Source organism: Salvelinus sp. IW2-2015, linkage group LG31 (genome assembly GCF_002910315.2).
Source record: "Salvelinus sp. IW2-2015 linkage group LG31, ASM291031v2, whole genome shotgun sequence".
Classification (NCBI taxonomy): domain Eukaryota; kingdom Metazoa; phylum Chordata; class Actinopteri; order Salmoniformes; family Salmonidae; genus Salvelinus; species Salvelinus sp. IW2-2015.
The window spans coordinates 14,661,106-14,674,827 of record NC_036870.1 but is presented as its reverse complement, the minus strand read 5'-3'; the positions used below and the strand labels follow the sequence as shown (position 1 = coordinate 14,674,827).

The window sequence follows — 13,722 nt, the reverse complement described above, 5'->3', positions numbered from 1 at the left end:
TTGTGGCAATGTTGAAAAACTATGTATGAAAAAAGATGAGGTCAACTTTAAAGCAATCCAAGGTCGTGCTACTGAGTACATTGGTGAGAATGCATCAAACTGCACAGGCCCCATTTAGAATAACCTTGAACATCCCTGCCACAGTGTGAATCAAAGCAGACAACAGCCTGACAACCATAGACCATGATTTCCATATTTATATCAGATAAAACCAGTATCACCAAAGATCCACCTTGTTTCCTATAAACTTGTATCTAAAAATGCTGGGCTTTTTCCTCAATCTCATTCATACAGCTGAAATGGTGGAAATTATATTTTCTAACAGCCAAGTCTTTAGGTGAACATATTTATACAGTGAAGATTCTTTGTAAACTCCCTCACCTAGTGTCAGAAATGTCCTGGATAGAATACCCTCTATTTCATAACACATTCTTTATGTCTATATGTGTCCTAATGACTCACATAGGAAAGGACTGAGTCACATACAGTCGATTCACATACGGATTTATATTGGATAATATCAGTTATTTCAGAGTAACATTTTATATTTATTTAGTGTCACTTGGCTCTCCTAAATGCAACATTGTCCTGAGTAGCATATCTTGACAAAAATAGCATCTTTCCAAAAGAAGGCCACATGTGGCATTCAGAACAACCTATTATTTCAAGCTTTAGGTTCTTACAAGATCTTAAAAGTTGATTATACAGTGCATTGAGAAAGTATTCAGACGCCTTCACTTTTTCCACATTTTGTTACGTTACAGCCTTATCTCTAAAATGTATTGAATTAATTGTTTCCCTCAATCAACCACATAATGACAAATAAAAACAGGTTTTTAGAAATGATAGCAAATTTATATAATAAAAAAATGAAATACCTTATTTACATAATTATTCAGACCCTTTTCTATGAGACTCAAAATTGAGCTCAGATGCATCCTGTTTCGATCATCCTTGAGATGTTTCTACAAATTGATTGGAGTCCACCTGTGGTAAATTGATTGGACAAGATTTGGAAAGGCACACAGCTGTCTATATAAGGTCCCACAGTTGACAGTGCATGTCAGAGCAAAAACCAAGCCATGAAGTCAAAGTAATTGTCCATAGATCTCTGAGACAGGATTGTGTCGAGGTACAGATCTGGGGAAGGGTACCAAAAAATGTCTGCAGCACAGGTCCTCAAGAACACAGTGGCCTCCATAATTCTTAAATGGAAGAATTTTGGAACCACCAAGAATCTTCCTAGAGCTGGCCGTCCGGCCAAACTGAGCAATCGGGGAGAAGGGCCTTGGTCATGGAGGTGACCAAGAACCTGATAGTCACTCTGACAGAGCACCAGAGTTCCTCTGTAGAGATGGGAGAACCTTCTACAAGGACAAACATCTCTGCAGCACTCCACCAATCAGGCCCTGATGGTAGAGCGGCCAGACGGAAGCCACTCCTCGGTGAAAGGCACATGACAACCCACTTGGAGTTTGCCAAAAGCACCCAAAGGACTCTTAGATCATGAGAAACAAGATTCTCTGGTCTGGTGAAACCAGACACCGCTTATTACCCGGCCAATACCATCCCTACAGCGAAGTATGGTGGTGGCAGCATCATGCTGTGGGGATGTTTTACAGTTGAAGAGTAACCAAAAAAGTGTCAAACAAATAAAAATATATTTTATAGTTGAGACTCTTCAAATTAGACACCCTTTGCCTTGATGACAGCTTAGCCATACAAGATGAAGGAATTATGAAAACTTATTTTGGTCATCTACACAGAAACATCCCACAAAAAGACTTACAACATAGCCAATTAGACATTCAAGTAACATTTAACATGCTTGAATCAGTCATTAAAAACAACCAAAAATCATTAGATTACCCAATAACCCAACAAAAACGAAATGAAAAGATAAAATATATAAAACCAAAGAAGGCCTGTTGTCTAGATAACATCAGAAATTATATTCTGAAAAACAGTACATCTGAGTTGCACATTTCTGTGCTTGTATTGTATTGTATTGTTCATTTGTGGCCTGCTGGAGGTCATTTTGCAGGACGCTGGCAGTGCTCCTTCTTGCACAAAGGCGGAGGTAGCGGTCCTGCTGCTGGGTTGTTGCCCTCCTACGGCCTCCTCCACGTCTCCTGATGTACTGGCCTGTCTCCTGGTAGCGCCTCCATGCTCTGGACACTACGCTGACAGACACAGCAAACCTTCTTGCCACAGCTCGCATTGATGTGCCATCCTGGATGAGCTGCACTACCTGAGCCACTTGTGTGGGTTGTAGACTCCGTCTCATGCTACCACTAGAGTGAAAGCACCGCCAGCATTCAAAAGTGACCAAAACATCAGCCAGGAAGCATAGGAACTGAGAAGTGGTCTGTGGTCACCACCTGCAAAACCACTCCTTTATTGGGGGTGTCTTGCTAATTGCCTATAATTTCCACCTTTTGTCTATTCCATTTGCACAACAGCATGTGAAATTTATTGTCAATCAGTGTTGCTTCCTAAGTGGACAGTTTGATTTCACAGAAGTGTGATTGACTTGGAGTTACATTGTGTTGTTTAAGTGTTCCCTTTATTTTTTTGAGCAGTGTATAAACATACAGTACCTGGACACAGCTACTCATTCAAGGGTTTTTCTTTATTTTTTTCTTCTACATTGTAGAATAATAGCTGTCTCTTATACACATCTAGATGTGTATAAGAGACAGGAGTTACATTGTGTTGTTTAAGTGTTCCCTTTATTTTTTTGAGCAGTGTATAAACATACAGTACCTGGACACAGCTACTCATTCAAGGGTTTTTCTTTATTTTTTTCTTCTACATTGTAGAATAATAGTGAAGACGTCAAAACTATGAAATAACACGTATGGAATCAAAAAAAGAGTTAAACAACACAAAATATATTTTAGATTCTTCAAAGAAGCCACCCTTTGCCTTGACAGCGTTGTACACTCTTGGCATTCTCTCAACCAGCTTCATGAGGTAGTCACCTGGAATGCATTTAAATTAACAGGTGTGTCTTGTTAAAAGTTAATGTGTGGAATTTATTTTCTTCTTAATGCGTTTGAGCCAATCAGTTGTGTTGTGACAAGGTAGGGGCGGTATACAGAAGATAGCCCTATTTGGTAAAAGACCAAGTCCATATTATGGCAAGAACAGCTCAAATAAGCAAAGAGAAACAACAGTCCATCATTACTTTAAGACATGAAGGTCAATCAATGCGGAAAATTTCAAGAACTTTGAACGTTTCTTCAAGTGCAGTTGCAAAAACCAACAAGAGCTATGATGAAACTGTCTCTCATGAGGATCGCCGGAGGAAAGAAAGACACAGTTACCTCTGCAGCAGAGGATAAGTTCATTACAGTTACCATCCTCAGAAATTGAAGCCCAAAGAAATGCTTCACAGAGTTCAAATCTCAACATCAACTGCTCAGAGGAGACCGCGTGAATCAGGCCTTCATTGTCGAATTGCGGCAAATAAACCACTACTAAAGGACACCAATAAGAAGAAGTTTGGGCCAAGAAACACGAGCAATGGACATTAGACCGGTGGAAATCTGTCCTTTGGTCTGATGAGTCCAAATTTGAGATTTTTGGGTCCAACCGCCGTGTCTTTGTGAGATGCAGAGTAGTTGAACTGATGATCTCTGCATGTGTGGTTCCTACTTCGAAATATGGAGGAGGAGGTGTGATGTGTGGGGGTGCTTTGTTGGTGACACTGTCAGTGATTTATTTACGATTCAAGGCACACTTAACCAGCATGGCTACAACAGCATTCGGCAGCGATACGCCATCCCACATGGTTTGAGCTTAGTGGTACTATCATTTGTTTATCAACAGGACAATGACCTAACCCATCTCCGGGCTGTGTAAGGGATAGTGGATAGTGAAGGATAGTGAAGGATAGTGAAGGAGTGCTGCATCAGATGACCTGGCCTCCACAATCACCCGACCTCAACCCAATTGAGATGGTTTGGGATGAGTCGGACCGCAGAGTGAAGGAAAAACAACCAACAAGTGCTCAGCATACGTGGGAACTCCTACAATACTGTTGGAAAAGCATGCCAGGTGAAGCTGGTTGAGGGAATGCCAAGAGTGTGCAAAGATGTCATCAAGGCAAAGGGTGGATATTTTGAAGAATCTAAAATATATTTTGATTTCTTTAACACTTTTTTGGTTACTACATGATTCCATATGTGTTATTTCATAGGTTTGATGTCTTAACTATTATTATACAATATAGAAAATAGTAAAAATAAACAACGAGTAGGTGTGTCCAAACTTTTGACTGGGACTGTATAGACACATATACAGTGCCTTTACACTTTTTCCAAAATTTGTTAGGTTACAGCCTTATTCTTTTTTACACTCATCAATCAATACACAACACCCCATAATGACAAAGCAAAAACAGGTTTTTAGAAATGTAGAAAAAACAGGAATATTATATTTAAATAAGTATTCAGACCTTTTACTCAGTACTTTGTTGAAGCACCTTTGGCAGCGATTACAGCCTCGAGTCTTCTTGTGTATGACTCTACAAGCTTGGCACACCTGTATTTGGGGAGTTTCTCCTGTTCTTCTCTGCAGATCCTCTCAAGCTCTGTCAGATTGCATAGGGAGAATTGCTGCACAGCTATTTTCAGGTCTCTCCAGAGATGTTCGATCGGGTTCAAGTAAGGACTCTGGCTGAGTCCCTCAGGGACATTCAGAGAATTGTCCCGAAGCCACTCCTGCGTTGTCTTGGCTGTGTGCTTAGGGTCATGGTCCTGTTGGAAGGTGAATCTTCACCCCAGCCTGAGCGCTCTGGAGAAGGTTTTCATCAAGGATCTCTCTGTACTTTGCTCCATTAATCTTTTCCTCGATACTGACTAGTTTCCCAGTCCTTGCCGCTGAAAAACATCCCCACAGCATGATGCTGCCACCACCATGTTTCACCATAGGGATGGTGCCAGGTTTCCTCCAGACGTTACGTTTGGCGTTCAGGCCAAAGAGTTCAATCATGGTTTCTTCAGACCAGAGAATCTTGTTTCTGATGGTCTGAGAGTCTTTAGGTGCCTTTTGGCAAACTCCAAGTAGGCTGTCATGACCCTTTACTTAGGAGTGTTTTCTGTCAGGTCACTGTACCACAAAGGCCTGATTGGTGGAGTGCTGCAGAGATGGTTGTACTTCTGGAAAATTCTCCCATCTCCACAGAGGAACTCTAGAGCTCTGTCAGAGTGACCATCGGGTTCTTGGTCACCTCCCTGACCAAGACCCTTCTCCCCTGAATACTCAGTTTGGCCGGGCGGCCAGCTCCAGGAAATGTTTTGGCACCCTTCCCCAGATCTATGCCTCGACACAATCCTGACTCTGAGCACTACAGACAATTCCTTCGACCTCATGGCTTGGTTTTTCTCTGACATGCACTGTCAACCTTATATAGACAGGTGTGTACCTTTCCAAATCATTTCTAATCAATTGAACTTACCACAGGTGGACTCCAATCATATTGTAGAAAAATCTCAAGGATGATCAATGGAAACAGGATGCACCTGAGCTCAGTTTCTTGTTAACAAACTATAGTTTTGGCAAGTCGGTTCGGACATCTACTTTGTGCATGACACAAGTAATTTTTCCAACAATTGTTTACAGACAGATTATTTCACTTATCATTCACTGTATCACAATTCCAGTGGGTCAGAAGTTTACATACACTAAGTTGACTGTGCCTTTAAACAGCTTGGAAAATTCCAGAAAATTACGTCTTCTGATAGGCTAATTGACATCATTTGAGTCAATTGGAGGTCTACCTGTGGATGTATTTAAAGGCCTACCTTCAATCTCAGTGCCTCTTTGCTTAACATCATGGGAAAATCAAAAGAAATCACCCAAGACCTCTGAAAAATAATTGTAGACCTAATTGTGGAAGTCTGGTTCATCCTTGGGAACAATTTCCAAATGCCTGAAGGTACCTCATTCATCTGTACAAACAATAGTACGCAAGTATAAATACCATGGGACAATGCAGCCGTCATACCGCTCAGGAAGGAGATGCGTTCTGTCTCCTAGATATGAATGTACTTTGGTGCAAAAATTGCAAATCAATCCCAGAACAACAGCAAAGGACCTTGTGAAGATGCTGGAGGAAACAGGTACAAAAGTATCTATATCCACAGTAAAACGAGTCTTATATCGACATAACCTGAAAAGCCACTCAGCAAGGAAGAAGCCACTGCTCCAAAACCACCATAAAAAAGCCAGACTATAGTTTGCAACTGCACATGGGGACAAAGATTGGAGAAATGTCCTCTGGTCTGATGAAACAAAAATGTAACTGTTTGGCCATAATGACCATCATTATGCTTGGAGGAAAGAGGGGGACACTTGCAAGCCGAAGAACACCATCGCAACCGTGAAGCACGGGGGTGGCAGCATCACGTTGTGGGGGTGCTTTTCTGCAGGAGGGACTGGTGCACTTGGCATCATGAGGAGGGGAATTATGTGGATATATTGAAGCAACATCTCAAGACATCAGTCAGGAAGTTAAAGCTTGGTCGCAAATGGGTCTTCCAAATGGACAATGACCCCAAGCATACTTCCAAAGTTGTGGCAAATGGCTTAAGGACAACAACGTCAAGGTATTGGAGTGGCCATCACAAAGCGTGTGCGAGCAAGGAGGCCTACAAACCTGACTCAGTTACACCAGCTCTGTAAGGAGCTGGTGTAACTGGGCCAAAATTGGGGGCCAAAATTCACCCAACTTATTGTGGGAAGCTTGTGGAAGGCTACCCAAAACATTTGACCCAAGTTAAACAATTTAAAGGCAATGCTACCAAATACTAATTGAGTGTATGTAAACTTCTGACCTACTAGGAATGTGCTGAAAAAAATAAAAGCTGAAATAAATAATTATACTATTATTCTGAGATTTCGCATTCTTAAAATAAAGTGGGGATCCTAACTGACCTAAGACAGGACATTTTTACAAGGATTAAATGTCAGGAATTGTGACAAACTGAGTTTAAATGTACTTGGCTAAGGTGTATGTAAACTTCCGACTTCAACTGTATAAACAAATCAATAAGAATGGAAGAAGAATGCACAAAAAATTGGTACAATGCCATGCAATCTGCAACCCTTTGTACGTATGTGTTTCTTGTGTGTGTGTGAGAGTGTGAGTGTGTGTGTGAGTGAATTAAAAGGTCTGTCTAGTCCAGTAGTCTGCATAATAAATGCAGTAGTTGGCGCACCTCTCCAATCTGATAGTTCTAGGTGTCTTTTGTCAGAGGTTACCTCACTATATGTCGGCTGATGATCAGAATGATGTTATTATTATTTATTTTTTATTTAACCCTTATTTTACCAGGTAAGAAATCTGTCTGAGAACACATCCAAATTTACAGCAACAATCTGGGGAATAGTTACAGGGGAGAGGAGGGGGGATGAATGAGCCAATTGTAAACTGGGGATGATTAGGTGGCCATGATGGTATGAGGGACAGATTGGGAATTTAGCCAGGACGCCGGGGTTAACACCCCTACTTTTACGATAAGTGCCATGGGATCTTTAGTGACCACAGAGTCAGGACACCCGTTTAACGTCCCATCCAAAAGACGGCACCCTACACAGGGCAATGTCCCGAATCACTGCCCTGGGGTCTTTTTATTTTAGACCACAGAAAAGGTGCCTCCTACTGGCCCTCCAAAACCACTTCCAGCAGCATCTGGTCTCCCATCCAGGACCAACCCTGCTTAGCTTTAGAAACAAGCCAGCAGTGGGATTCAGGGTGGTATGCTGCTGGCAAATTACACATGGTGTAGACTGTATCATGTGGTCCACTTCTCTGAAGGAAAGTACTCTGCCCAACCTTACAGTAGTTGTCAGTGCTGTGTTGTGGTGGGCCGGGTCTAGTAGAGCTGTGTTGTGGTGGGTCGGGTCTAATAGAGCTGTGTTGTGATGGGCCGGGTCTAGTAGAGCTGTGTTGTGATGGGCTGGGTCTATTGGAGCTGTGTTATGATGGGCTGGCTCTAGTAGAGCTGTCTTGTGGTGGGCCGGGTCTTGTAGAGCTGTGCTGTAACAAGCCGTGTCTGGCTCTTCTGTCCTGGGGATGGTGAGGGTGCTGTTGTTTCAGATAGTGGAGCGGGGGGCCGCTGCTGCTGGGGTGATGGGTGTGTGGGTCCCTGCTAAGTGTTGCATCCTTTAGGTCCTTAGCAAAGGTTATGACACTGTCCTGATCAAGGTGTACATTATCGTATAAGTGTTCACATGTCAGAATGGGATGGTGAGGCATTCTGACGTTGAGCAGTGAGTCACGTTCTCTCTCTCATTCTTTCTCTATCTCTCTCTCTATGTTCTATTCTGGATTCTAGCTCATTGTATTGCATCCATGGTAACAACTCTAAAAGCTTCCACTTGAACCATAAGATATTGGCACAACTAATAATTTGCAGCAAGAGACTTGAGAGTTAATCATCCAAGCCAAAACCAGTCAATTCACACCAACATACAGTACCACACACACACACACACACACACACACACACACACACACACACACACACACACACACACACACACACCACCCACACAATGTGCAAATCAGAGTGAATTTTTCACAATCATGTGTGAGGAACAAATCAAATCATTTTGCATAGGGCCTGGTACCAGAGGCATGGAACAGTAATAAGACGCACAACTGGTATCCTATTGCAAACACATGCCTTATGTCTCTTGCTGTGACATTATTACATTTCACACCACAAAATATTTAAACATTGAAATAACATTATTGTCTGTGTGTGATGAAATCGTTGTGAAAATCTCTATTTGTGTGTGTGTGTTTATATTCTAAATGTAAATTTGATATCAGGCCAGAGTGTGTGTGGGTGGTAACAGCTTCCAGATAACTGATACAGAGACAGACAGACAGAGAAAAAGAGAGATAGGGAGAGCAAGGAAGATTGAGAGTGGGTGTTTGAGAAGTACACATTAGCCCTAAGCTTACCACATGTTTCTTTGTTCATGAGTTTGAGATATTTTTGTGGACTAAAACTTCATCGGCCTACATATCTACATTTTTAAGAAGTAATAGTAATACATGGCCTATTCAAAAATAGTTCCGGCTTTGTTGACCAGCGGAGGGCCAGTAACTGAAAGGTTGCTGGTTTGAATACCCGAGCCTACAAGGTGAAAAATCTGTCACTGTGCTCTTGACCCTAATATGCTACAGGGGCACCGTACTACTATGGCTGACCCTGTAAAACAACACATTTCACTGCACCTATCCGGCCTGTGACAATAAAACATATTTTAATAAAAGAAAAATGTTATATGAAAACATCTGTAAAGTCAGAACGAATAGGAACATGTCGTCCATTCTGTTCAACGACGCCCACAAGAGTTACAGGACTCATCTAAAGTCGGTCCCGTCGACTTGCCAACTCAGCACAGGTCTTCTCATGAAAACGTCTGTAAAGTCTCAAGGGTTTGAGCCCATTATTTGGAACGAACGCGTCGTCCGTTTTGCTCTACGACGCCCACAAACTTCACAGGTGAATAGGCTTATTTTGAAACCAGGGTTGCACATGTAACCTTTTTTTCCGTCCCGGATGCTTTCTGATATCTCTTAGATGCATTTCAGACATTTAAAATCATACTTCCTTTTAATTAATTTTTGTACCATTTTTTTGCCCTGTATAGAATGTATTATTCAATGTGTTTCTATGGGCTAATAGCAGTAAAGCCAAATTCAATGTTTTATCAAATATTTTTTTAAATATTTATTTTGAATAACTACAAGTGTCCTACAATTCCAAATCAAATAGCAATGGTCCATCTTATGACCATCTTAAAAAATGCTAAATATTAGTAGTTTAATAGATATCGCCAGAGGATTACACTCTGGGATTAATTAACATAATCTGTAGCTAACTACACTCAAACACACTTGATTAGTGTTGGCTGAACAATTTGATGTGTGTGAACAACAGGAATGATATTGCAAGAGTTTGCCACAGCATCTACTGTAGGTTAATATCTGCTTCAATGCTTTTCCCAATGCTCCCCTTTATCTATTGTTACCATGACAACTATCCATTTGAAGTTCTCACTGCACACACTAACTTCAGTTTCCAATCTGTTAGGTACAGTACAAAGCTAATGCTATATAAGGGCACCGTACTAAACTGAGTCAGAAAACAGGAGCTTTACATTTGGAAGCACGTCATCAATAGACATCTTGATGGCAAAAGTTCAGAGCTGTTTTTTGACAAGCATCCAATAAGATGTGGAACTCATGTATTTGCCAGGTAGACTGAGCACAGAACAAGGGCTGGAACGCTATCATTGAGTATGGAGTTTTTTCCACAACTATGCTATCAGCAGTGCCTTGGATTTGCATAGCAGCACATCCTGGGTCTAGTGAGTTTAGAAATTGTCTGTCCGATGGTGTGACCCATTTAGTGCAGGTGTCAAACCTGGATGGAATATCATCCAGCTCATGGAATGAGACTGCTTATTGCTAAATCAAGTGTCGACTCTCTCCAATCCGGGACACACCAAGAATGTGCACGTCAATAACTTCTGAAAACCAGTTGTGGAGAATCCACCATCTGTAATTATTTAATTCTGGCTAAAATGTGGAAATGGGAAGACTAGTGTTTTAACAGGAACAAACTAAGGACCTAAGTATACTGTAGTGTTACAAGCAGGGATGTAGGGGTAAAAAGGCGGACATAGACGTTGGGGTATATAAAGGGTGCAGAGTACCAAACGCTAACACTAATGCTAACACTAACAATGCTAATTTAGAATAATAGGTGCATAAGGGTAGTCACCAAATATAAAAAGACTCCACTACATTATTGGTTACAATACATTAACCAGGAAGAAATACTGGTTAAAACAACACTGTGAGCCTCAGGTCCTCCATCAACAAATCAAGATGTGATGTGACTGTTCAGGTAGCCTCTGAACAGTACATGGCATGCATGGCCAAGGCCAAAACTAATGTTACAATAACACTTTTGAGCAATCAGTAACATACAAGCCGACCAGTCCCATCCCTTGCCCCTTATTGGCTTGTGTTTATCCACATTTCAATTCTGTATCCTTCTCTTTCCACAACAGCCCACGGCCCGGTCCAAAAACAATCCCTGGGCACTTCATGTTGAAGTCCCTGGGCACTTCATGATTTGGACAGGTTACAACCATATGGTAGCAGCTCCATCTAGCATAACAGAGGGCGAAAGAGCTACTACCATATCACTTATACCTATGACATTAATTCAGATTCACATGGCCATAGGGGTTGTTTCTGGACAGGGCCCTTGTCGAGGCGGCTATATATTGGAACTTCAGTGTAATTGCAGTTTAAAGTTACAATTCAGTCTCAGTTAGACACTTCTAACATTCAACATTGGAGAGGATTACATGGACAAATCATCAAAGACGCTGATAGATTTACAGGCCTTACCCAAAAGTCAGGTTGTGAGTTGTTGATTTCCAAGTACTGCAGCTCGACAACTGAGTTATATCAGGGAGTCAACAGAGTCAAGGTTGGTTTCCAAGTTGCTTAAGCAGGGGGGTTAGTAGAAAGGTTCCAGGTTTTGTTTGTCCACAACACAGGCTGAGATGTGTAGGCTGAGATGTGTCCAGTAATAGGGTATAGGGTCCTCTCCTTTTTAAATTAGCTTGTGCTTAACAGTATTCTCTGTGACCACATTTGAGACACTTAAAGTTGCCTGATATCCATACCCCTTTATCACTACCAAATTGGTACTCTTCACATCACAATGGACAGGAATAGGAGTGTGTGCATCTCATTAGTTTAAGCTAAATTAGTATGCATCTGAAAATGTTCACCTTTACTGTAGATGTTCTTTAAGTGTGTGCAATTGCATTTATGATAATACACATTCAATAAATGAAGATAGCTCTCCGTGAAGTAAGCACATGTCCTTTGCCAAAGTGTTGTGCATTTTTGAGGACAATGAGTGATAAGGCTGTTCATCTTGCTGGCAGTTCTCATCAGTGTGCAGATTTTGGAGAAACACATTAACAGGATACTGTTTTCAAATGAGTTTGTGTCGCTTGTGACATGGATTTAGCTTGTGTCTGTGTTAATGTCTTTCTAAACATCCCATTATTACAATGCTATATGGTCAGTGCAACTAAGAATACAAGTAGGCTATTATTCAAATATACTTGCACACAGACTTTAGATTATACATATTAGTAAATACTACACATTATAAATAGCCTTTGTTAAAATATGCTAATAATGACCAATATATATATGTATTAAATGGCTACTTGCCACACCTCTAACACAATCAAGAATGTGGTTGGCCTATTACTCAAAAGATATCGTGATGTATATTGTTATAATGATCGTTATGATGTCTCAAGATTATTCGATTCTTTCTTCCACCAACCCCAAGCCATGCTTTTCAACGCTGGCAGCGGTAGCTCCTTGTCGTGCAGTCCCACAGAAGGCTCCTTGGCCGCAGCGTCTCCTTGGTCTCTTACCCCGGTTCCTTCTCTTCCGACTGTCTCACAACCCCAACGCTGAAATGTGACCCCTTTGCCGTTTTCTCGGTAACCTACAGAATCTCTTCTGAGGCTGATCTTTTTCATCTTTTTGTTGTGTTTATTTTTGCAGCGTATTACTCTTTCAATACCGTAACTGGCGTTCTTTTTAAAAACACTCTCTGATAGCCTAATGATCAATATAATGATCAATAAACAAGTAGGCTAATCTGTCAATTGTTTGTCAAATGCATTCAGTATTTCTGTGAAATAAACTGCTGATTATTGCAAGCCATCAGAAATGTGTTTGAAATTCACAGAACGATGTGTCAGTATTGAAATAGGTGAAATGCGTAACATAAATCACCCCTACTTTCATCGATATGACAAGGTCGGGGTTATCATACATAAAGAAACGTGTGTAGAGATTTAGGGTGTACGCCAACAGCTAGGTTATCTGCACTTACACACCACGTCTGTCCATCAATAAAGAAAATATAGCCCATAGACGTATACCTTTCCAATGCGCGCATATGCCCAAAATCCAGAAGATACGTAAAAAATTGACTATTTTACAATTCGTAGACTACATTCTGTTTGCTGATAGCAGCGGGGAAGATGAGGACGCGTCCGTAGTCTGCCATCCTTCATTGAAGTAAAATAAACCGACATGTATTGTAAATGCATCACATTCCAAAGTAACTGGCTAATTAATTCAAAAGAGTTGTAGCTTTGATGCTCCCTCTGTTCTATCGTCAAATATATTTCCCAATGGTGCTGCGTCAGACTTTATCGGTAGCTTGGAAAGATGGATTGATCGATGGCGTCGCACAGGATGGTGATCTTGTATACATTGTCGCCCATCTCTCTTGTCGCTGTTCCCCTAGCTCCGTCACTTGCAACGAGATGATTGAGACGCAAATAGTCAGAAAGAGGCGAAGGGGGTGTTGTAAAGTGATTGGTGAAATCTCTCTCGATTATCTCTCTCGCTCTCGCGCACACACAAACACGCAGCGTAACAAGATGAGGTTACGAGAGAGGGGAAAGTGTGTGGGAAGGTTGTGCTCAATAACGGTATAGGTTTACAGGATGCACGGTAGACTAAATGGTCACAAACGAATCAGACAACAGCCAACCAACTACACATTCATTTTTGGGTAAAGAAAACAGCTCTCCCAAGACTAAAACATTCAATTGTGTCTGAAAAGTGCCCACATC

General features: G+C 41.3%; 1 protein-coding gene across 4 annotated transcripts in view; it reads right to left on the bottom strand.

Moving 5' to 3' along the window:
* The window catches only part of LOC111956221 (ras/Rap GTPase-activating protein SynGAP-like), a 64,479-nt gene that overhangs the window by 30,166 nt on the left and 20,591 nt on the right, over positions 1–13,722 (bottom strand). The window contains exon 1 of one of the 4 annotated variants that reach the window (XM_023976676.2): positions 11,450–13,470. The exons of the other annotated variants lie outside the window; for them this stretch is intronic. The gene's annotated coding sequence lies outside the window, so the exon portion shown is untranslated. Of the gene's footprint in view, positions 1–11,449; positions 13,471–13,722 lie in introns of those variants that run through there. 4 annotated transcript variants of the gene reach the window in all.